This window comes from Crocuta crocuta, unplaced genomic scaffold (genome assembly GCF_008692635.1).
Source record: "Crocuta crocuta isolate KB4526 unplaced genomic scaffold, BGI_CrCroc_1.0 scaffold190, whole genome shotgun sequence".
Lineage (NCBI taxonomy): Eukaryota > Metazoa > Chordata > Mammalia > Carnivora > Hyaenidae > Crocuta > Crocuta crocuta.
In genome coordinates, this window is record NW_027527955.1 from 1909017 (window position 1) to 1933289 (window position 24273).

General features: G+C 38.0%; 1 protein-coding gene across 1 annotated transcript in view; it reads right to left on the reverse strand.

The window, feature by feature from the left end:
* The window catches only part of STARD13 (StAR related lipid transfer domain containing 13), a 180000-nt gene that overhangs the window by 126688 nt on the left and 29039 nt on the right, over positions 1-24273 (reverse strand). The window lies entirely within an intron of this gene.

Here is a 24273-nt window from a genome sequence, read left to right on the forward strand (position 1 = left end):
GCGGTAGAAAAATTTTTTTCTTGTGGTAAAAAAGTGACAAATTTATTATCTTAAACATGGAATGATGAATGTTACTTATATGAACATTATTGTGCAACAGATCTCTAGGGCTTTTCGTCTTGTAAACCTGAAAACTCTTCGCAAACTCCCTATAATCTCCTTCCCTAGGCCTTGGCAATCACCATTCTACTTTCTGTTTCTGTGAGTTTTACTATTCTGGGTACCTCACATAAATGGAATCATGCAGTATTTCTTTTTGTGATTGGCTTATTTCACTTAGTATCATGTCCTCAAGGTTCATCCATGTTGTAGCATGTAACAGGATTTCCTTCTTTTTTGAGGCTGAATAATATTCCACTTTTACCCTTTCATCGGTTGGGTAAAAGCCACCTAAATGTGGCTTCCACCTGTTGATTATTGTGAAGAATGCTGCAATAAACATGGGTATGCAAATATCTCTTGAAGATAGCATTTACTTTTCAAAGTAAATGCTTCATTTTTTTAAAATATATACCAAGAAGTAGGACTGCTGGATCATATGGTAATTCTATTTTTAATTTTTTGAGGAACCTCCATCCTGTTTTCCATAGTGGATACACCAGTCTGCATTCTCACCAACATTGCACAAGGATTCCAATTTCTCTACATCTTCACCAACACTTGTTATTTTGTTTTTTGGCTTTGTTTTGCTTTTTTTCTTAATAATTGTTATTCTAATGAGCGTGAGGTGATATCTCATTTTGGTTTTAATTTGCATTTGCTGATGATTGGTGGTGTTGAGTATTTTTCAGATGCTTATTAGTCTTTTGTGTATCTTCTTGGGAGAAATGTCTATTCAAGTTCTTCACCATTTTTTAACCAGATGGGTTATTTGTTTCTTTTGTTGCTGAATTATAGAGTCCTTTATATATTTTGGATGTTAACTTCTTATCAGATACATAGTTTGCAAATATTTTCTCTCATTCTATAGGTTAGCTTTTCACTCTGTTGACTGTTTCCTTTGCTGTGCAGAAGTTTTAAACAGTTTGATAGAGTTTCATTTGACTATGTTTGCTTTTGCTGCCTACACTTCGGGTGTTATATCCAAGAAATCATTGTCAAATCCAATGTTCTTAAGATTTCCCCCTATGTTTTCTTCTAGTTTTATAGCTTTAGGTCTTACTTTTAGGTCTTCCATTCATTCTGAGTTAATTTTTGTATGTGGTGTAAATGCATTCTTTTGCATGTAAATATCCAATTTTTCCAGTACCATTTGTTGAAGAGAGTATCCTATCCCCATTGCGTAGTTTTGGTGCCCTTAATGAAGATTTGTGACCATACATGTAAGAATTTTTTTCTGGGCTATTTTGTTCTATTGGTCTATATGTCTGTCTTTATGCTAGTACCATACTGTTTGGATAACTGTAGCTTTGTATTATGTTTTGAAATCAGGAAGTGTGAGGTTTCAAGTTTTGTTCATCTTTCTCAGGACTGCTTTAGTTATTCAGGGTTCTTTGAGATTCCAAGTGAATTTCAGGCTGTTTTTTCTATATTTGAAAAAAAATGGCATTGTAATGTTGATAGACACTGCACTGAAGCTACAGATTGCTTTGGGTAGTGTGGACATTTTAGCAATATTGTCTTACAATCCATGAACATGGGATGTCTTTCTATTTGTTTGCATCTTCCTTAATTTCTTTCAGCAATGTTTAGTAGTTTTCAGTGTGCAAATTTTTTTGTGCCTCTTTGGTTAAGTATATTCCTATGTATTTTATCCTTTCCTGATGCTATTATAGAGTTGTTTTCTTAATTTCTTGTTTGGATTGCTCATTATTAGTGTAAGGAAATGCAATTGACTTTTGTGTGTTGCTTCTGTATCCAGTTACTTAGCTGAATTTGTTTATTAGTTCTCGTGTGTGTGTGTGTGTGTGTAATCTTGGGTTTTCTAGGTATAAGATCATGTCATCTGTGAACAGAGATGCATTTACTTCTTCCTTTCTAATTTGGATGCATTGGTAGAGGGCTATTATTAACATCATATTACAAATGATGAAATTGTGTTTTTTCTTTTATGACATTGTTGTGAGGATACCATGGTTTATGGGGATGAAATTATTTTGTAAACTATTTTATGACCACTGATTTCTACAATCAACAGACTACCATTCATTGTAAATAGACTCTAAGTTATTTCCTAGCCCTAATTGAGGCTTATAAAGACAAAACAACAGAAGTAAAAAGAGTAAATAATAACAGAGTAAAAGGAATCTAGTTAATGTTTAAAATCTAGGCAAGAAACGACTTGGACCTTCAGAGTTATTGTGGAGTAATAGAATAAAACTGCAAACTAAACTCTGTATTGATGTTAAACTAAAACAAAAACTTTGACTTGTGATAAAATAATTTTGGGTTCTGCCTCAGACACATTTTCCAGGTGATTTCAGTCTGAATATATATAAAAATGGAAAAGAAATAAGATTAAATAGTATAAAATTAATGACAGTTTTATGGCTAAAATTATTTTTAAAACATCTTTTCTTTTTCATATATAGGTCTGATACATTAAGAGTGTCTGTTCTTGGATCTTGCAAGACTTATTAATTTCTCTAAATTAGAACATACATATTAATACTCACTGCACAACAAAAATAATACCAATTCCCTCCAAACTGCTCATTTCTGGAAGCATGGATTAAGCTTCAGAAAACACTTCTCCACTGAACAGTTCTTTCTGACTGACTGCTGATAGGATTTCCTGTTTCTTCTCTACTGCTCTTTTGCCAACAGGGATGAGATGGCATGAATGCCCCCTCTCATCCTATCCCCAGCCCCTACCCCTATGGTGCTAAGTGCCTCCTCTTCTCCTCATGGTACTCACTGATGGGCCTCTGTAGCCCCCACCCCTATGGTGCCAAGTGCTTCTTCTTCCTCTTCATGGTACTTACTGATGGACCTAACCATACTCAGTTATCCTTCATTTGAATTACACTATCTCCCACCTTTAACCAGACCCACAAACATTCATTCAACAAACATCAACTGAGTACTTACTATGTCCTAAAGCTTTGAAGTACAAAATTAAATAGAAATTTTGTGTGTGTGGTTGAGGGAGAGGTAAGCATCAGGAGATGTATTTCAGAGTAAAGGCTTTCTCTGAAGTGAAGTCACAGATTATAAGAATATGACCGTTGCAAGGAGCTGCGAGGAATGTAGCTTGTGAAGGTGAAGAGTGTCTGTGTGGGAGAATGGCTAGATTGAGGCCAAGAATGAAGGGCCTTCTACACCACTTTGGGAAGCTTGTATTTCCATCCCAGGGGCCATAGGGATTTTTCAAGCAGATGATTAAAGATGAATTGTTTTCTTCCAAAACATCTCTAACAACAGTGTGGAGGCTGAACCATAAAGTGGGGGGAGCCATTACGCAGTCTGGGCCACAGGGACAATGCCAGCCTACTCGGCTGGGTGCTGTGGACAGAAGGGTGGGCAAACTCGGGTTCCCCAGGGCCCTTCCTTTTTCTCACTACACCTTCTTTTATTGAACTTAGAGATTTTCATAGTATCAATGAGTTATAAGTTCCTTGGAGGCAGGAACTGTATTGACCTCATTTCCCTATCAGACCCAAACCTGACATGAAGTCCTGTGCACCTCAGGTGTCTGAGAGATATCTGTTTAAGAGTGGAAGGCAGAACCATGAGATAGATGTGGGATGGAGAGAAATAGAGTTTATGACTCTCAGGCTCCTAACGTGGGCAATTACTTGGATGGTAATACTTTTATCCAAGAAAGGGGATAAAATGAAAGAGGCAAATAGGAATGGAGGTGAAGGAGGGGAGTTAGTGAATTCTCTGTAGATGAGCTGATTTTGAGGTGCATGAGGAGCAGCCAAGTGGTAAGATGCCTGAAGCCCATGCTGTTTTGCTTGCCTTTGTGGGTGAAGGGAGAGTACAGGCGGTATTAGTGAATCACTGTCTGACAGCTGCTATGTAACTGGCACTTTGCTAGGTAGGTCTATAAGCACTGACTCTAACTCTCACAACGATTATGATAGGGAGGCATTACTACCAAGAGGAGGAAATTTAAGCTTGAATAGATTAATAATTTCTCCAAGATCTTATTACTAGGAAGCACTAAGGTGAGATTTGAATCCAAGTTCTCTGAACTTCAAAGTTATTAGCCGCCTTCTCACCTCCTTCGGCCACCCCACAACTTCTCACCTCTCCACTCTCCACATAATACCTTATGGTCGACTCTTTACAAAGACTTACAGAGAGGGCTGGATTAATTCCTTCTACCCCAGCATGTCCCTTTGCCATTTGACCTGGCTACTCCCTTCATCAAAAGAGCCCTTGAATCTGGGCTTGGTGCTGAGAATTCCTCTGAGCAGCAAACAAAGCAGAAGTGATATTGTGTAACTTATGAGTCTGGGGCTGAAGAGGTCTTTCAGCTTCCATACTGACCCTCTTGGAACTCTGACACAGGAAGTCCGAACTAATCTCCCTGAGGATGAGAGCACACATGGAGGCAAGCCTAGCCGACAACCCAAACCAGCCACCAGGCATGTGAAGGAGGCAGTATTGGTCACTAGACTCAACCAAGCTGTCAGATGACTCTTGGCACATGTCTGAACTGAAGAGAGATCAGCAGAAGAAGCTATTAGTTGAGCCTGCCCAAATTGCCAACATACAGAATTGTGAACTAATAAATGATTTTTGGTTTCAGTCAGTAAGTTTGGAGTGTTTGTTACTTTGCAATAGCTAACTGATACATCCCTACACTCAGATATACCCATCAAGCTGTCTCTGATGAGAGAAAGAATCTCCTTATCACTAGCAGGGAAGAAGAAAGTGTCACATGTCGGAAGCAGTTCCAGACACTTCAAGTTATTTGAAACATCAGCTCCTTTTTTCCTAGAAATGATGAAGAACTATTAATACTGTATAGTTGAGTTACACTGTGTGTTAACCCGGTTATTGTGGGTCAGTAGGAAACCCAAGCATGCTTGACTGCTAGTTCCAGGGGGAAATGCTCTTCAGTTGAATCAACTCATTTATAAACTCACTCGGTGGCAAACTAAGGATGATTTATCCTAAGACATGATACTTCACATCATAAAAGCAGATGAGACAGAAGAGAGAACAGTGATAAGTCAGAACACAGTCCTCATCTGCATTTACATCCTTGCAGGGACATTTACAAAGGAAAAAATCTCCTGCAATTGCAAAAACACTGCAGATGTGCTTCTAGAGTCTTGTGTTCTGGGAAGAGAATGACTTTCAGCCATAATTGAATCATTCGGGGCCACGTTCTGTGGGCACCCTAAGGTGATTATGCTCAGATTGGAGGCTTCCAGAATGTCATTTAGCAAAGGAAAACATGGCTGGATACCAGTAATAAACTAATGCCCTTGAGCTACTCATTTTTTATCTCAACCTAATTGAAATGTACAAATTGTATAATGCTCTCTGCTTGTGAGAGGGGGCAGGGCTGAAATTCAGATGATTGATTCTGAAATTTAGCCACTAAGATAAGGTTTCTTCTTCAACAGAAAATATGTCACTGATCTAATTTCCAAGCAGCCAAGATAAGTGGAACTGTCATTCTGTCGTTCTCTTGGAAAGATTCTTTGTCTTCCACATGAAAAGAAAGCTGCACAGACACATTTTTTTGTTTCTAAAGTAGATTTCTGTTCTTTCATTCATTCTCATTTTTAAAAGTAATTTAAAGAGTTGATCAAATTATCTGGTAAACTCGAGGCTAGATTCTCCTTTTAAATGCACATTTGTGGTTACTGTATGCAGCAGAAGAGGGATATGGCCTAAGGACAATAATTATATTTTATTCACTGTACAAGTGGGCATATTTGGAAGGTGCAGAAAGGGGGAAGGGCAGGCCTGTCTTCTATCCAGAGCGACATCACAAAGAATGAGGTTGAGCTTGGCAATTTCTTAAAAATGATAATTCCTTTGTGTGTGTGGGTAGAAGGGCAATTGTACTGTATTCACAGGTATAAATGCTTTGTCTTTATTCTGAAACAAAAGAGTATAAATCCCAGGGTTACAATTTAAGACACAAGTGTCAGAGTGAACCCAGAAGAAACGACTGAAGATGAGTAAGTGACTGTCTCATTTCACAAAAGACAGATGTGTGGCAGTCATTACATTAGGGTTGGATAAAACATGACCTATTCATTCACTTTGTATGCACCTAATGCACCTAGAAACATGTGCACAGATCTCTAGTCAATGTTGACTGGAATGTATTAAAGATCAAGAGCTTCTTAAGACTGCCTTTGTCTAAGTCTGGATGTCTAGAAGTAGAAAAGCAACTCCTAAAATTGCTGATTTATTTTAACCACCACACTGTCTAAATTTTAGTTTTATATCTCAATCAACAGCCTTTTTGATTTTATGAAATTCTACTGAATAAATATTTGTTGAGCACTTTCTGTGAGGAACACTGAGCTAAGCAGGCACAGCAGAGGATGAAAAGATATATAAGAGATTCTCAAACTTCGCTCAGCTTCTTAGACAAATCAGATAAAAATATTCATGACCATAAAACAAATAGATAGGCAGATACAATGAGAGAAAGAGAGAGGGAGAGAAGGACAAAGCAACATACAATGAGGTTGCAAAGGCAAGAGGGAATTTATCTGCTGGCAAGAGAATTGAGGTTGCTTTATGGAAGAAGAACCTCAGAGGATAGATATAATTTCAATAGACAATGATGAAATAATGGCGGTATGGTTAGGGAGAGTTATTGATTGTTCCAGTTTAAAGGAATAGCTGGATAAAGGCCCAGAAGAGAAAGTGCATTGTGGCTGAGTTTGGCTGGAGCCAAGGCGCCAGGAGGCAGAGAATTAAAATGGAGTGTGGCTCCAAGTAAGGAGTCAGTGCTTAAGTTAGTAGGCAATGGAGTGAAATGATGAGCACTGGGCTCCGATGGCTGGATATGCAGGTACAGATTCAATATGGAGCCATCTGTTTCCATGACAACTGTACCACATGACCAGCACCCTCTCATTTATTTGCAGCACCCTCTCATATTTTTGCAACATTTGTCAAGGGACCCAAAGGTTCTCCCACATATACATAAAAGCAAGTTGCAAAACAACATGATCTAAGTCATACATACACAACTGTATAATCCCTTATGAATAGTGCTGGAGCCATGACTCCCACACTCTGTTGCCATCTCCTCAAAAGCATGATTCTCAACATTGGCTGCATATCCCATCACCGAGGTGCTTAAAAAACAATGACAGGACACCACACCTCAGACCACCTCCAATCAGTGGGCCCAGACACCTTAGGTTTTAATAGCTCCCTAGGTGATTCAAACGTACTGACAATGTTGGGGCCCACTGATGCAAAAGAACTTTTCATTCAGGCAATTTAAGTGATCTTCTGAAGGATCCTTATATTGCTGCACTTCAAGACCTAACAGGCTGAATATATTGATTTTGAATAAATGGACATACAACGCTTTAGTTTAGATTTCCACTGTGGTCGTGGGATTTGAATGAGTCAGGACTATCATCAGGAAGAAGAAGAGGAACATGAAAAAGGAAGAAGAATGTAACACAGGAAGAGAACATAACCCAGATGTTTAATGACAAAGGAATTTTTAGGGATACTTACAACTAAATGATCCTGGGTATGTGATAATGTGTTAGAGATTCGGGCACTTTAGCTTCACAGGACAAATCCCTGACAATGGCCTTCAGATCTAGAGTTACTTCCTGTTGGGGGTCAAGACTTGGATGGGAGAGAGGAAGCAGGGCCTCTGACAGGAAGTCCAGTGATCTCTACTCTGCAGGCCCCACCCATTCCTCTATTCCTATTCCTTATTTCTTCTCTCTGTTCTTGTTTTTTTTTCTTCTATTTTTGCATTCCTTCCCTGTTGTGGCCCCTACTTTGCTCCACATTTGTCCTTTCTTCTTTCCCTTCTTCTGTCTCTTCAATCACTTCATTTATTTCTTACACTTACCCATGTCCTTATTAACCCAAACAGCTGAATCCCACAATATTTTAAATTATTAGTCGTTGTTCTTGATCTTCCCTAGTCTTAGATTTTAGGGTGCCCAAGTGAACATATTGTCTAGTTCTCTTTCAAATAAATGTAAAATAAGTTGGTCTTCATTAACAAATGGGGCAGTGATTTCTGACAAAAGAATACAAAACTGATATAGGAGAAGAAATTAGCACTACAGGAAGCATTTGAGGAAGCTGTTGCTAGGAAATGTGCTTCATGCAAATTCTCATGAAAAATATTTGACATGCTACATGGCATTAAAATGACTGCTAATTTATAAATTAAGATGAGAGAAACAAGTTAATAATATAACACCATTTCCCACATCTTGAGAGGATTTAGGAGCAGGGAAATCAGCACACACTTGGAGATTATCATCAGACACACCCAGCTGTCCATGAATTTCAATCTCAAGAAAACACATTATCAAATGATGGCCTGGCTGACCAAAGAGAAAGCACAATACCACCTATACAAATTCTTATTCTCATTGTGTCCTGTTTTTCCTTCTTTTAATGGGTTTTTTTAAATTAAAGCCAATCCATGCCCATGATTTCTTTCTTTCTTTCTTTCTTTTTAATTTTTAGTTTTTAAGTAGGTTTTAGAACCCATGCAGAGCCCATTGTGGGGCTTGCTTGAACTCACAACCTGGAGATCAAGACCCTGAGATCAAGACCTGAGCTGAGATCAAGAGTCAGGTGCTTGACTGAACGAGCCACCCAGGCACCAATCCACGCCCATGATTTCTTAAGGATGAATCTCAAAAAGTATTTCTTCCAAGAATCCTTCCCTGACTCCCCCTATTTTCTTCAATAATTTCTTTTCTCAGGGTTTCCTTAGCCATCTATAAAGTGCCAGGCAATTTGGGGTGGGGCTGGGGGGAGGGCAATTTACCAACATTATTTCTAATCACTGCAACAATTTTGTGATGCAGATATTTGTAGCACCAATTTCCTATGAGGAAGTTAATGCTCAAAAATGGTAAGTGAACTGTCTATACCACAATTAACATAAGTATAGTTGGTATTCAAACCCATATGTTTAATTCTGATGCCAGTGTTCTTTCTACTTCCTCATAGTCCCCCTTTTCTGTTTCTTCCCAATACCATCATAAACTAATTGTCTGACTCATTATTAGACTAAAAGACTAAATCAGACTTAAAACGAATTCTAGGAAAGTGTATTCTAAACATTCTGAGCAGTAGATATTGCTGGGTATTATTAAGGAAAATCAACTACTTTAGGATACCAATGTTCTCCCACTAGTTCTTTTTTTTTTTTTTTAATGTTTTATTTATTTGGGGGTGGGGGGAGGAGGAGAAAAGAGAGAGGGAGACACAATATCCAAAGCAGGCTCCAGGCTCCAAGCTGTCAGCACAGAGCCTGATGCTGGAACCCATGAGCCATCTTCCACTAGCTCTTACATACTAAGCCAAAAGTTCCCTATGTGCTATCCAGTAATCAGTGTTGCCCTCAAAACAGAGAAGCCCTGTTCAGAGTTATGAATGTGACATAGATTTTTGCTTTGGAATCTTGGCTTTGGAATCCATGCTGCTATAGATACAGTTTAAGACTACATCCTTTTCAAACCACTGCTTCATATTGCTCAAACTCACCTGAAACCCTACGAAGTCATGTCTTTCCAATTCTGGAAATTCTGAATATTTCCAATTCTGGAATTTGTATCATGATAATCTTAAATGAAAGGCTTTATATTTATTCCTGTTTAATTTCCACCAGTGATTTGGGTCCATTGTTCCATCTTGTGAAAATCTCTTCTACTTCTTAATCTGCAACAATCCACTAGCTTTCCTCCCCAGGAAGCAGGGGCCCCTTCCATAGGGGCTACTGCTCTGTGGCTGCCTCTCAAAGCCTCTCAGTCTCCATGTGAACATACTTCTGTTCTTGTTTGCTAGACTATCAGCTACATAAGGACATGGCCCTTGTCTGTCTTGTTCACTGATGAATCCTAGCCTCCAGTATAGGGCCTGACATGGTGTAGAAGCTCATATGTTTAATTGAACGAATTAAATGAATGGATGAAATCAAATGAATGAATAAAAGGATGGGGAAAACAAGGACAGGGGTGGGAAAAAAGGAAGGAAAGAAAAGGGAAGGGAGACAATTACAGACAGAGGAAGGGAAAAGAGCAGGATGAGTCCAGGAAACAGTTTGGATGCAGTTTGGAATCTAAAAGTCTTGAATTGCAAATTATTTAACATCTCGGAGCCTCACATTTTTATTTACAGAATATGATACTACCGACTTCGTGGGACTGAGCAGAAAATTAAAGATAATGTATGTGCAAACATCCAGTGTACGGGGAGTGGGATCCACTGCAGGCTGACAGGCTCCCTGGGCCTCCAGGGATGCTAGTGTGATCAAGCAGCAGGATTACATGGTGTAGAGACCCCTCAAGCTGCTGGAGGATTTGGGCCTTGTCCTTCTCTAAATGCTGCTCTTTCCAAATCAATCACTTCATTAAAACGCAAGATCTGCTGAAACGGTGTGCCAGGTTAGGATGATTTATCCACCCTTTCTGTGGTCAATATGAGGAAACCCTGTGCATTCGGTACAGTTATAAAGCTTGAATAGCCCCTCGTTTTCAGAGCTTTTGGTCTCAGTATCACGTATCTTTGTATTTTCAAAGAGGAAGTACACAAGACATCATTATGTCAGCAGCATGTAATCAGCTGGTGGACCCTTAGTAAGTGGACACACACGTTTGCACTTCCAGAAGTTTCTCTTTTTGTCAAGAGGTTAATTGGCTGTTTGTAAAAAGTGTAGGCATATTATATCTTGGGTTATTTCTTCCTTTGACGGTAAGCTGTAATGAAATGCACTTTTAATGTTAGATGGGAAGTGTGAAAGACTATTTTCTGCACGCCTCAGATTTGCCACTCCATTTAGCTTGTCAAGCAATGCAGCTATTTAAACTGAACAAGTAACATCTAATCTTAAATGCGATTTCAAAAGTAAATTCCCTTCCTGATCAAAATAGATAAACTGGCAAAACTTCACCTCTGCAGATTTCTGATCAGGCCTAAACATCAAAATAAGTTTTATTCGTCCTGAAAGGCTACAGATATAAGAATAATCACACATTATACAAAGTATTCATGTCATTACTATATATAATATTTCCCATACAATAAATGGCCCTGGAACCCTAAAAAAAGAATACATCATCATCTCCTAATTCAGTTTACTCTGGTTAAATACATGATTCACCCAAGATTTTGAGAAGCTTTTATCTCTCAGAAGGCATCCTTTATTTGGAATTCCCTGACATTAATTCACTCTTGGCTGCCACACCTCCACATCCAGCCTGCTTCTGGCAGAGAACCCGGGTGGAGCTGGCTGGGATGGCCTGAGGGCCTGGAGAGCCACGGAAGCAAGGATAACAGTGCTAGACATTCCATTTAGAACACCGAAATAGCTGCACAGCAGACCTCTGTCATTTGTTTTTAACCACACTAAGTGACTAAGAAGGTTTTCACTCCACGGGCTGTATTTAGTCTCTCCCTTCCGCATACTTTTAAATGTACCAAATAGCCAGTTTCAGCTCTGAATACTTCTCACTTTATAAATCCCAACGTTCAAGATCTCTACACACAAGGTTTCTAACACGGTGTTGAACTGCCAGGGGAAAACCAACTTTATCTCTGTAAATAGGAGGGACCCAGCAGGTATGTATGCGTCTCACGTGAATTACAGGTGAACTGTGTGTCATCAAACAATTGAAAGTCTCATATGGAAGAAGAACATTTGCTAAGACATTTTTATAACTTTTCCCATGTCAGATAACTTAGCAAGATTTTCATCTGAAAGTACTTTTCCAATTAAACTGGACTCTGTGCAAGTCACAGAAATTTGTAGTCCTGCCAATAGGCAGTATGATCAGGGCTGGAAAGGACAGAAATGGGTCTCCTTTTGCATGAGCGCCCCAGAGAGCTGGCAGGTTAGAGAAAATTGTCAGTGCCCACTCCACTGGGACAGATGATCACCCATCCCTTTCACATTTTCAGATTACTTTAGGAACATATAAAAAAGGTCACCACCAATTTTTCTATGACACCTAGATCACCATGTCATAGATATTTCTAAGAGCCAATGAAGAATCATATTTTTATACCTGCAGAGTGCTGCACATGTTGTCTGCCCACCACATCACCACAGTCCTAAGAAGGACGGCTTCTCTGATTTTCAGAAGATGGCTGTGGACCACTTGGGCTTCCTAAGAGACTCAGACTCTGGTAGGAAGATTAGTGCCACAGTCCTCCTTCAGTCGTGGTTTTACACTCACTATTCTTACCCCACCCTTCAACTTCTTGTGATTAAAGATAAATCTCAACACACAAACTATTTCTTAAAATATTTTAAGCCAATGGACAGCATAAACATGACAGATCACTTTCCAATCGTTTTAGCTAACTTCGAAGAAACAGAACTGTTTGGATGAACATGTAAATGCAGGTTAAGCACTGAATGAGTGCTACACCCACAACATGGGCTATAGGACTTATTTGTGAGCTTGAGCATGATGCTTAGATGTCACTGCAGTGCTGGTAGACAAAGGAGATGCTCTTGTGAAGGTTGAGGCTGTCCATCCAGTGACAAGCTCAGGGTGGCCTTATTAGCCAGCTCTGCTCACACTCAGTCTTGTGTGCTTCCTGTATCCCCAACTATGACCCCACCCAGCAGAAAGGGCAAATTCTACTGATTTATGTCACACGTATTTCTGATTTGTAAGCATATCATCAAAACCCGGAATTAAGTTTTCAAAACATTAAGAATTTAAAGACGATGTTTGGATCTCAACTAGACTGAAAAGGATAAAAATAAAGTCTCCTTCTAGGGAAACCGGTTTGCTGAGCGATGAGCAAAACAAAGGGGCACATTCAAGAGATATGCCACAGTCCCCAGTAGAAATGCACACTTCCTCAAGGAAGGTTACCAATTGGTGATCAATCTGTAAAATGTATTAGTCTTACAATTGAATATATGCACTACCGAGATGTTGAATGTCATATGTAGGATGACCAGCTGGCCCAGCCTCCCTAGGACTGTCTGAGTTTTAGCACTGAAAGTCCAGTGTCCCAGGAAACCCCTGGGTCCCAGGCAAAGCAGGCTGGCTGGTCCCTATTAGGTGGAACATTGGGCTGAAAAGATAGTCACAAAGCAGATTAAAGTCAGGGGTGCAACACAAGGTCAAGCCAGCAGCAGAGAGTAATTTGTAGACCTCACATGTCAGACACGGAAGTGGAGTCAAAAAGAGAAGGTGATATCAAGACAGTAGCTCATTATGGTGATTTGTTTAGGCTCATCTTACATCTCTCAATCCTTTCTTTGGTGCCACCTATATTTGAGTGTTTCAAAGTGTGCTGTGAGGGGCGCCCGGGTGGCTCAGTCAGTTAAGAGTCCGACTTTGGCTCAGGTCATGATCTTGCAGTTTGTGAGTTCGAGCCCGTGTAGGACTCTGTGCTGACAGCTCAGAGCCTGGAGCCTGCTTCGGATTCTGTGTGTGCGTGTCTCTCTCTCCCCTTCCCCTGATCATGCTCTGTCTCTCTGTCTCTCAAAAAAAATGTTAAAAAAAAAAAAAAAAGTGTGCTGTGAATGCAGCAAAGTTGAAAATCTCATACAGATGTATAAACTGATGGGTATATGATTCTTGTATATCCAGAAAAATCCAAGTATTGTAACTCTCTTCTTGTCTGATAGATAAGTGCTCACATTTAGGATGGGGAGCAGGACGTTTACTATTATTATCTGAGCTAATGATAAAGATTTGTCAAATGCCCCCATGTCTAAGGAGAACCCCTCACAACTGGGGACAAGCTCCTTCCTCTAGGGCTTACAAACCCCACAGCCATCAACCACACCCCTGCCCTCGCTCCCCAAGTCTATATAAGGAGGTCAATAGAAGGAAAGGAAAGGGCATTCATGGTATAGTTAGTCTTGCTGGCAATTTATTTTGCCAAATACTCTCTTCTTGTTATAAAGGCAAAGTCTTCAGAGGCCACTAGAGACGGAAAGCATCAGGCTGGCCCAGAGTGAGCCCAAAGAGCCTCTTCGTCATCAACAAGCAAGAAGTATATACAAAAAGGTCTGTTTCTTCTCTGCTACCCTCCTTCCACGGCAAGGACAGGCTGGTTAATGGTATATAACAAAAGCTCTCTTGTAACAATGGATGAGAAGATTAGGTTCTCGGTTTGACCCATCCTGAGTTGTGGAGAAAACACTAATTAGAAGCCTTTTTGCTTACATTCCTCAAACTGACATTCATAATGATGGCCTACAGGAAATATAAGACCCTTCATAACCACCAGAGTACAAGACAGTATAAAAAAGAGGTCAATTTTTATGTTAAATATGAATAAAAACAGAAACGTAGAAATATAAGGTGTTTTTTTTTTTTATGTTTATTTATTTTCAAGAGAGTGCAAGCAGGAGAGAGGCAGAGAAAGAGGGAGACACAGAATCTGAAGCAGGCTCCGGGCTCATAGCTGTCAGCACAGAGCCTGACAAGGGGGCTCGAACCCGAGAACAGTGAGATCATGACCTGAGCCGAAGTCGGATGCTTAACCAACAGAGCCACCCCGGCACCCCGAGAAACAGAAGTTTGATTCACCTTCCTGATCACTTTCCAACTAGGCCTACTGAAACACCTACAGAGCTGAGCATATACTAGACAACAAAAAAAGGATTAATTTTCAGTATGAATTTTCAGACTTGGTTTCACAAAGTGCCAAGTTTTGAACATGCCTAAACCCCGAGCTGTAAGCATTCTGATGCAAAATTTCAATTGGCGTGGGACCTAAGAAACTCTCCTGGATGGGTATACTGGATGGATAATTTCATCAACTGCCTCTCTGCTTGCTTGGCCTCCTTGGGAAGGCTCCTGCAGGCCCCGGGGGCTCAGAGGCTGCTCCTCTGGCCATACATTCAAGTGTTTCCATTCTGTCCATGCATTTCCTTCCTCTTGTGGGTTATAGCCAGTCACCTCTGACATGCTTTACTCACATTCCTTCTGAACCCATCAGCACTTACAAAGTTTAGAAATTGTCAAACTATTCATTCCAACTCCACATGCACCACATTTTCTCCCCTTTCAATTAAAAAAAAACAACTTTTGTTTTCATGTCAATTGCAGGTCTTTTCTTAATAGAAGTTTATAGCTACTTTTGAACTTTGAACTGTTGCTACTTTTGCATTTATCAGACCAGGATCAGTTCAAAATGACTGTAGAAACCTCCTAATCACGCTTAAATGTGACAAGCACATTAACAAACATGTCAGCAGAGAAAAAAAAATGAGTCCCTTTAGCTGCTGACCCCAGCTATCAGGGGAAGTAGGACTGACGAGGATTTCAATAAAGTATAATTTGTTTACATATTAAAATTTTTAAGTTGAAAGTAAATAGAGAAGTTTCTGTACTTGAACCACAATGTTTGCAGTGCAAATAAAGAATAATTCAATCCTTGTGCCAATCCCAAGATGTTTTGAAGGAAAAGTGGTAGTGCTTAGTGACTGACTACAGAGCTGAGGGGTAGAGGAATTTGAACAATGACTCTAACTTTCTTATCAAGAAGATGGGAGAAAAAGATAAAGCTCTAGCCAAAATAGGACAAGGTTCCAGGCAGAGACTTAACATATTCAGTTGTTAAACTTGTTGATTAGAAGTGACAATGATTGCACAATTAGAGATGTTCATTATGGAAGTCTGAAATATGGAGCTGGCTGGAAGGTGTGAGGCCTGACCAACAGATGTAGATTTGACATTGGTAATAAAAGCCGTGAATGGAAACTAAACCTTGAAGAACATAGAGCTGGGGGTTAGGGGTGTGGAGTAAGAGTTGCTAGCAAAGATATCAGTAAAAACAGTCCAGAGAAGTGGGAAAAATAAAGTGCTAATGGAATTAACTCAAGAAGTAGGTAGGGGTCAGTAAATCCAGAAGACTTTTTGACAGCCTCTACCATGGGCTGAATGCCAAGTGCCGTGCTAAGCACTGAGAAAAGAGAGAAAATGTGCCTGACCATAGCAGGAGCCTTGGAGCTCAAAGAACACTGGAGACGGATGAACCTCAGGACAGGAGGAGAAGGGGGACAGGCTGATTTAGAACAAAAAATTCAGACTACCATTTAAAATGATTTTTTGGTAACTTATAGAAATATAATCCCTCATGAGCCCCAGAAATTATTTTACCATTAATTTTCATGAATTGGGATTATATAATGAGAGTCATAAATTATTAACAAGAAGGGGGTTGAGTTATTGTTACCAGTTTTTGCTAGCCCTTTCAGTTCCACACTCGAGGGCAACAGAAACAAAGTAGTGAGGCCAAATTTCAGTCTGAGCATCTCTGGGAATTTGCATTTAACAAGAAAAGATCATCACTGTAAATATATTTTCCAATTTGTAACAGCTGAGACTCATAAACGGAGATTGTATGGCACATAACAGCTGACAGATTATCAGCATGTGTTGGCAAGAGCCTTTTGGCTATTAAAAGATAATTAAAACTCACTATAATATTCCAGCTGCTTCATTTAGTCATTTTGTTTTATACGCATGTGATAAGGCTGATTCACTTGAAATGGACAGTTCCCCTTTTTCAGCTTCTTGGGTTAAGCTGGTGAGTGATAGCCCCTCATCTGCAAATCTCCTTCCAGCTACAAAATTTACTCAAAGTGTCTTCCTCTGGATCCAGCATTAATGGTTCTAGTTGCCAAGGAGAAGTGGATTTATCCTTTATCTGCCATAGTTAAAGCCAGCCATAGCCTACCCATATTATGTCTCTGGAGTAAACCCTTTCATAACCACCTTCCTAAAAAAATAAATGTGTCAAAGAGCATTTCTGTGTTTTCAATGGAGGAAAAATCAAAGAGCAAGTTTCAACTGGATTTTGATTAAATTTAGTTTAATGACTGCGAAGACCAACAGTACAGGAACGCATTATCACAAGAGACAATGCCACCTTCCATTCTAGAGATTAGGAAAGGGAAAAAAAAAAAAAAACCCATAGGAGAAAGTAGTAAAGGACAGCTTTTTATAGTATGCATTGTTTAGATCCCAAAGCTGGAAGGCACAGAAATGTATGACGAAATATTTCAAGCTGTTTCTAAATGCAAAATACAGAATATTTCTGAGAATCATTCTTGCAGTTTCCAATTAAAGATTTTCCAATTTTATGTGTAGTTTTTCTACACAAGTACCTAATAGAGCCATCCATACTTTTACAGTCTGGCTGATTTAGAGAAGGGCTCCAGAGACTCGGAATTATATGGGCACGGTCATTATAGAGCCTCAGTGAACTATCCAGGCCTCTGCTTCCATAAAGAAAACCAGGTTTCTCCTTAATTTGCAGCTCCAAGAACAGATCATGCTTTCTCATGCTGCTAGGCTTGGCATATGAGATTCTTCTCTTATAAATATCTTTCTTTTCTATCTTCACTTGCCTGTCTCATTCAGAAGTCAGTGGGAACATCCTCTTATCTTGGAAGCCTTCCCTAAGCATTTAGTATAGACTTTGTGGCTTCCATTTTATCCTGCACTTAAACCAACACCATGCATTTGCCTTGTACTGGAATGACCTCTATATTTCCCTCCCTCCCCACCCCGACTATGGGGGAAGCTCCTGGAAGGCAGTGTCCTTGTCTTCTTTTGTCTAGCTTATAATAGTTGCTTAATAAGCACTGAATAAATAAATGGGGAAATGGATACAAAAATTTATCTTCTGAGGAACAAACTGGTAAAATTTATACTGTCCTCACTCTCATCAGAGCTGATAATATCCTCCTGCTGAGCTTTTGGTAGAAATTAAAAGGTAATAGAGAAATATATTGGTAAAGAGGATATCCAGGCCAAGAATACTCACAGAAAAGGAAAAGACCTCTCCAAAACAAGTCTCTTTTATCAATTTCTCCAACTATTAAATATCACACTCCCTTTGGTATCAGTCCCCACAATCTGATGTCATTTCAACCTTGGTAGAAGGTATTTCTTTGGTCATAATATTTCTATCCTGAGTCACATCTACATAGTTATCAGCCAAAGAAGCCATAGAAAGTGGTCTGGGTACATTTTTATTAAATCTCAGGGGTTAAGGGCAAAGATTTCTCTGTTTATGGTTGGGTTGGGCCCAAGAAATCACCAAAGTGATTAAAAATCATTATTGATATTCCAACAGAAAGCACTCTTCAAGAGTTAGTTTATTTCTACCTAGCCAGAATTTTCCTAAGCTATAATGGCCTTTCTTGTCTCTTCTGGAATCATCACCAGCTCTTTTACTAATGATAAATACCACTCCAACCTCATCAATACTGGCTTTATACTGCTGAAGAATATCTCACAGCTCCTGGGCATTAGGAACAAAGTCAATTATTTTTTATCGTTGGTGTAAGTAACACAGTTGCTTTGCAGATCTAAAATAGCTTCCTGGTTTTGTTCTTTTGTACCTTATTTTAAAAATTGATGTATAATTGACATGCAATATCCTATTCATTTCAGTTGTACAACATACTTATATATATTATGAAATATCACCATAATAAATCTAATTACCATTCATCATCATATACAGTTAGAGAATATTTTTCCTATGGTGAGAACTTTTAAGATTTACCCATTTACCAATTTTCAGATATGCACTACAGATTTATAACTATAGTTGCCATGCTGTATATTACATATCTATGACTCATTAATTCTATAACTGAAAGTCTCTGCCTTTTGACTCCTTTCATCACTGTGCCCAACTCCCCTCTCTGATTCATCCCTGGCAGTCTATTCTCTGTATATATGATTTTGTTTTTCTAAAATGTTTAGTTTTTTTTAATTCTATTTATATAAGGTATTTTTTAAAATATTTTTTTATTTATTTCTAGGAGAGAGAGAGACAGCGTGAGCAGGGAGGGTCAGAGAGAGAGGGAGACACAGACTCGGAAACAGGCTCCAGGCCCCGAGCTGGCTGTCAGCACAGAGCCCGACGCGGGGCTCGAACCCACGAACCACGAGATCATGACCTAAGCGAAAGTCGGACGCTTAACCGACTAAGCCACCCAGGCGCCCCTTTTTGATTCTATTTATAAATGAGAGCATATAATATTTGTCTTTCTCTGTCTTATTTAACTTAGCAAAATGTCTTCAAGGTCTATCAATGTTGTCACAAATGGCAAGATTTCAATCTTTTTTATGGCTGAATAAAAAGTGTATATATACCACATCTCCTATATCCACTCACTCATTGGTAGACACTTCGGTTGCCTGCCTATCTTGGCTACTGTAAATAATGCTTCAGTGAACACGGGAAGTGCACACGTCTTTTCAAGTTAGTGTTTTCATTTTCTTCAAATAGAAACCCAGAAGTGGGATTGCTGGATCATACAGGAATCCTGTTTTTAATTTTCTCAGGAACCTCCACAGTGTTTTCCATAGTGGTTGAACCAATGTATAGTCTTGCCACAATGCACAATGGTTCCTTTTACTCCATATTGTTGCCAACACTTGTCATTTCTTGTCTTTTTGAGAATAGCCTTCTAACATATGTGACGTGTTATGTCATTGTGATTTTGATTTGCATTTCCCTAAAGATTCGTGATATTGAAAATCTTTTTTTGTACTTGGCCATCTGTATGTCCTCTTTGGAAAAATGTCTATTCAGATCCTTGCCCATTTTTTTAATTGGATTGTTTGGTTCATTTTTGCTATTAAGTTATTTGAATTCTTTATATATTTTGAATATTATCCCTTTATCAGATAAATGATTTACAAATATTTTCTCTCATTCAGTACCTTTGCATTTTGTTGATGGTTTCCTTTTCATGCAGAAGCTTGTTAGTTTGATGTAGTCCCACTTGCCTATTTTTGCTTTTGTTGCCTTTGTTTTGATGTCAAATCCAAAAAACTGTTACCAGGACCAATGTCAAGGAGCTTACCGCTAATGTTTTCTTCTAGAAGTTTTACAATTTCAGTTCTTACATTCATGTTTTTAATCTACTTTGAGCTCATTTTTGTGTATGGTATAAGATAGCAATCCATGTTCATTCTTTTGCATGTGGCTATTTAGTTTCCCCAACACCATTTATTGAAGAGACTATTTTTCCCCAATGTATATTCTTGGCTCCTTTGTAGAAAATTAAGTGACACATAAGTTTATTTCTGGGCTCTTTATTCTGTTCTATTGATCTATGTGCCTGTTTTCATGGCAATACCATAATGTTTTGAAGCACTATAGCTCTGTAATATAGTTTGAAGTCAGGGAGTGTGATGCCTCCAGCTATGTTCTTCTTTCTCAAGATTGTCCTTGGCTATTTGGGGTCTTTTGCGTTTCTATACAAATTTCAGAATTGTTTATTCTATTTCTGTAAAAAATGCCATTGAAATTTTTATGAAAATTGCATTGAATCTATAGATTGCTTTGCGGTATGGACATTAAAAAATACTAATTTTCCAATCCATGAGCATAATATTTCTTTTCATTTTTATGTCTTCTTCAATTTCTTTCATTAATGTCTTATAGTTTCCAGTATACAGGTCTTTCTTCTTGGTTAAATTTATTCTCAGATATTTTATTCTTTTGGGTATTGTAATTGTAAGTTATAAGTTGGATTGTAAGCTGGATTGTTTCTTAGTTTCTCTTTCTGATAGTTTGTTATAGTTTCTATTGTCTTTTTAGTCTCTATGCTTTGCTCTTTATTTCCTTCCTTTTACTAACCTTAGACTTTGTTTGTTCTTCTTTAGTTCTTTAAGGTATTTGGTTAGGTTGCTATTTCGAGATTTTTGTTTCATGAGATAGCCATTTATCACTGTGAACTTCCCTTTTAGAATTGTTTTTGCAGTATCCCATAAGTTTAGCTACATTGTATTTCCATTTATATTTGTCTCAAAAAATCTTTTGATTTCTTCACTGACCCATTAGTAGTTCAACAGCAGTTTGTTTACTCTCCACATATTTGCAAATTTTCCAGTGAAGAAATTCTTACAATTGATTTCTAGTTTCATTGTGGACAGAAAAAAGATGCTTAATATAATTTCCATCTTCTTAAATTTGTTAACACTTGTTTTATGGCCTATATGTCCTGGAGTATGTTCCATGTGCACTTGGGAAGGATGTGCAGTCTATTGCTTTTGGATGGAATGTTCTGTATACATCTGTTAAGTCCATCTGGTCTAATATATAATTCCAAGACAATATTTCTTTACTGATTTTCTCTCTGGATGACATATTCATTGATATAAGTGAGGGATTAAAGCCTCTTACGTTTATTTTATGCTATTTCTCCCTTTAAGACTATTAATATTTGCTTTATATATTTAGGTGCTCCTATGTTGGATGCATAAATATTTTAAAATGGTATATCTTCTTGTTGGGTTAACCCCTTAATCAATACGTAATGCCCTTCTTTGTCTTTTATTACAGTCTCTGTTTAAATTCTATTGTCTGATATAAGTACAGCTACTCCAGCTTTCTTTTGGTTTCTACTTGCATGGAATATCTTTTTCCATTCCTTCACTTTCAGTCTGTGTATGACCTCACATTTGAAGTCAGTCTCTTGTAGGCAGCATACAGATGTATCCTGTTTGTTTTTAACTATTCAGCTGTTGTGTTTTTTGATTTAGCCTATTTATATTATTTATATTTAATTATTGATATTGCATTTCATTATTTACATTTAATTATTAAGTACTTATTGACTTATTGCCATTTTGTTCTGGCTTCTTTGAAGTTCCCCTGTTTCTTTCCTCTTCTCTTGCTCTCTTCCTTTGTGGTTAGATGACTTTATTAAGTGGTATGCTTAGATGCCTTTCTCATTATCTTTTGTGTACTTACTATAGGTTTTTGCGTGGCAGGACTTACAACTTATATTTACAAGAGTCAATTTAAGTTGAAAAGAATTTAAGTTTGAATGTATTCTAAAGCTCTGCATTTTTACTCTCCACCCTCCCCAAGTTTTATATGTCACATTTGACATCTTTTTATCTTGTGCATTCCTTAATTATTGTAGTTGCAGGTTTTTTTTTTACTACTTTTGTCTTTTAATTTTCTTATTAGCTTTATAACTGATTAATCTACTACCTTTACTACGCAGTTGACCCTTGAACAACATGAGTTTGAAATTCATGGGTCCACTAATATACAGATTTTTTCAATAAATGTAGTACATTAATGTAAATGTATTTTCTTTATTATTTTCTCCATGACATTTTCTTTTTTCTAACTTACTTTATTGTAAAAATATAGTATACAATATATATAGCATACAAAATATGTGTTAATTGACTATGTTATTGGTGAGGCTTCCAGTCAACTGTAGGCTATTAATATTTAAGTTTTGGGGGAGTCAAAAATCATATGTGGATTTTCAAATGTGCAGGAGATTGATGCCCCAACCCCTGTGTTATTCAAGGGTGAACTCTACATTCAGCTTTGCCAGTGAGATTTATATGTTCAAATATTTTTTATTTTATTATTTTTAAAATTTAAATCAAAGTTAGTTAACATATAGTGTAGTAATGATTTCAGGAGTAGAATTTAGTCTCTTAGATATTAACACCCAGTGCTCATCCCAACAAGTGCCCTCCTTAATGCCCATCACCCATTTACCCAACCCCACCCAGCTCTCCTCCAGCAACCCTCAGTTTGTTCTCTGTATTTTAAAGTCTCTTATGGCTTGCCTCCTTCTCTGTTTTTATCTTATTTTCTCTTCCCTTCCCCTGTGTTCATCTGTTTTGTTTGTTAAATTCCACATATGAGTGAAATCATATGATATTTGTCTTTGACTTATTTAGCTTAGCATAATACATTCTAGTTCTATCCATGCTATTACAAATGGCAAGGTTTCATTCCTTTTGATCAGGAATAATATTTGTGTGTGTATATATATATGCATATATGTATGTGTATATATATTTATATGTGTGTATGTGTATACATACACACACACACACACATACCACATCATCTTAATCCATTTGGCAGTCAATGGACTTTCAGGCTGTTTCCATAATTCGACCATTGTTGATAATGCTGTTATAAACATTAGGCTGCATATGCCCATCTAAAAAAGTTTTGTAATCTTTGGATAAATACCTGGTAGTGCAATTGCTGGGTCATCAGGTAGTTCTATTTTTAATTTTCTGAAGAACCTCCATATTGTTTTCCAGAGTGGTTGAACCAATTTACATTCCCACTAACACTACAAAAGTGTTCTCCTTTCTCCACATCCTTGCCAGCATCTGTTGTTTACTGAGTTGTTAATTTTAAGCCATTCAGACAGGTGTAAGGTGGTATCTCATTGTGGTTTTTATTTATAGGTCCCTGATGATGAGTGATATTGACCATCTTTTCATGTGTCTGTTAGCCATCTGGATGTCTTCTTTGGAAAAGTGTCTGTTCTGCCCATTTGGTCACTGGATTATGTGTTTTTGGGTGTAGAGTTTAATTAGTTCTTCATAGATTTTGTATACTAACCCTTTATCTGATATGTCATTTGCAAATATCTTCTCCCATTCTGTAGGCCACCTTTTAGTTTTGTTGATTGCTTCCTTTACTGTGCAGAAGGATTTTATCTTGATGAGGTCCCAATAGTTCGTGTTTGCTTTTGTTTTCCTTGCCTCCAGAGACATGTCTAGTAAGAAGTTGCTATGGCCAAGGTCAAAGAGGTTGCTGCCTGTTTTCTCCTCCTAGATTTTGACGGTTTCTTATCTTACATTTAGGTCTTCCATCCATTTTGAATATATTTTCATAAATATATATATAAATATAATATAAATATATATATTCATAATATATTCATATATATATATATTTGTTCCTATTTACTGCCCTTTCTTTTCAGCTTAAAAAAATCCTTTAACATTTCTTTCAAGGCCAGTTTAGTGGTGATTAACTCCTTTAATTGTTGCTTGCAGGAAAATTCTTTTTTACTCCTTCAATTTTGAATGGTAAAAATTTGCTGGGTAGAGTATTCTTGGTTGAATTTTTTTTTCTTTCAGCACTCTGAATTTATTGTGGCACTCCCTTCTGGCATGCAACCTNTAGAAGCTACCTTGTAAGTAATAAATAGTTTCTCTTTTTCTGCTTTTAAGATTCTCTCCTTGTCTGAACTTTGGAGAATATTAATTACGTGTCTCAGTGTGGATCTCTTTGGGTTCATCTTTATTTGGAACTTCTGGATTTCTGGAATCTGGATATTGCTTTCTTTCAAAGGTTAGGGCAGATTTTAACCAAATTATCTGCCCTTTTCACACTCTCTTC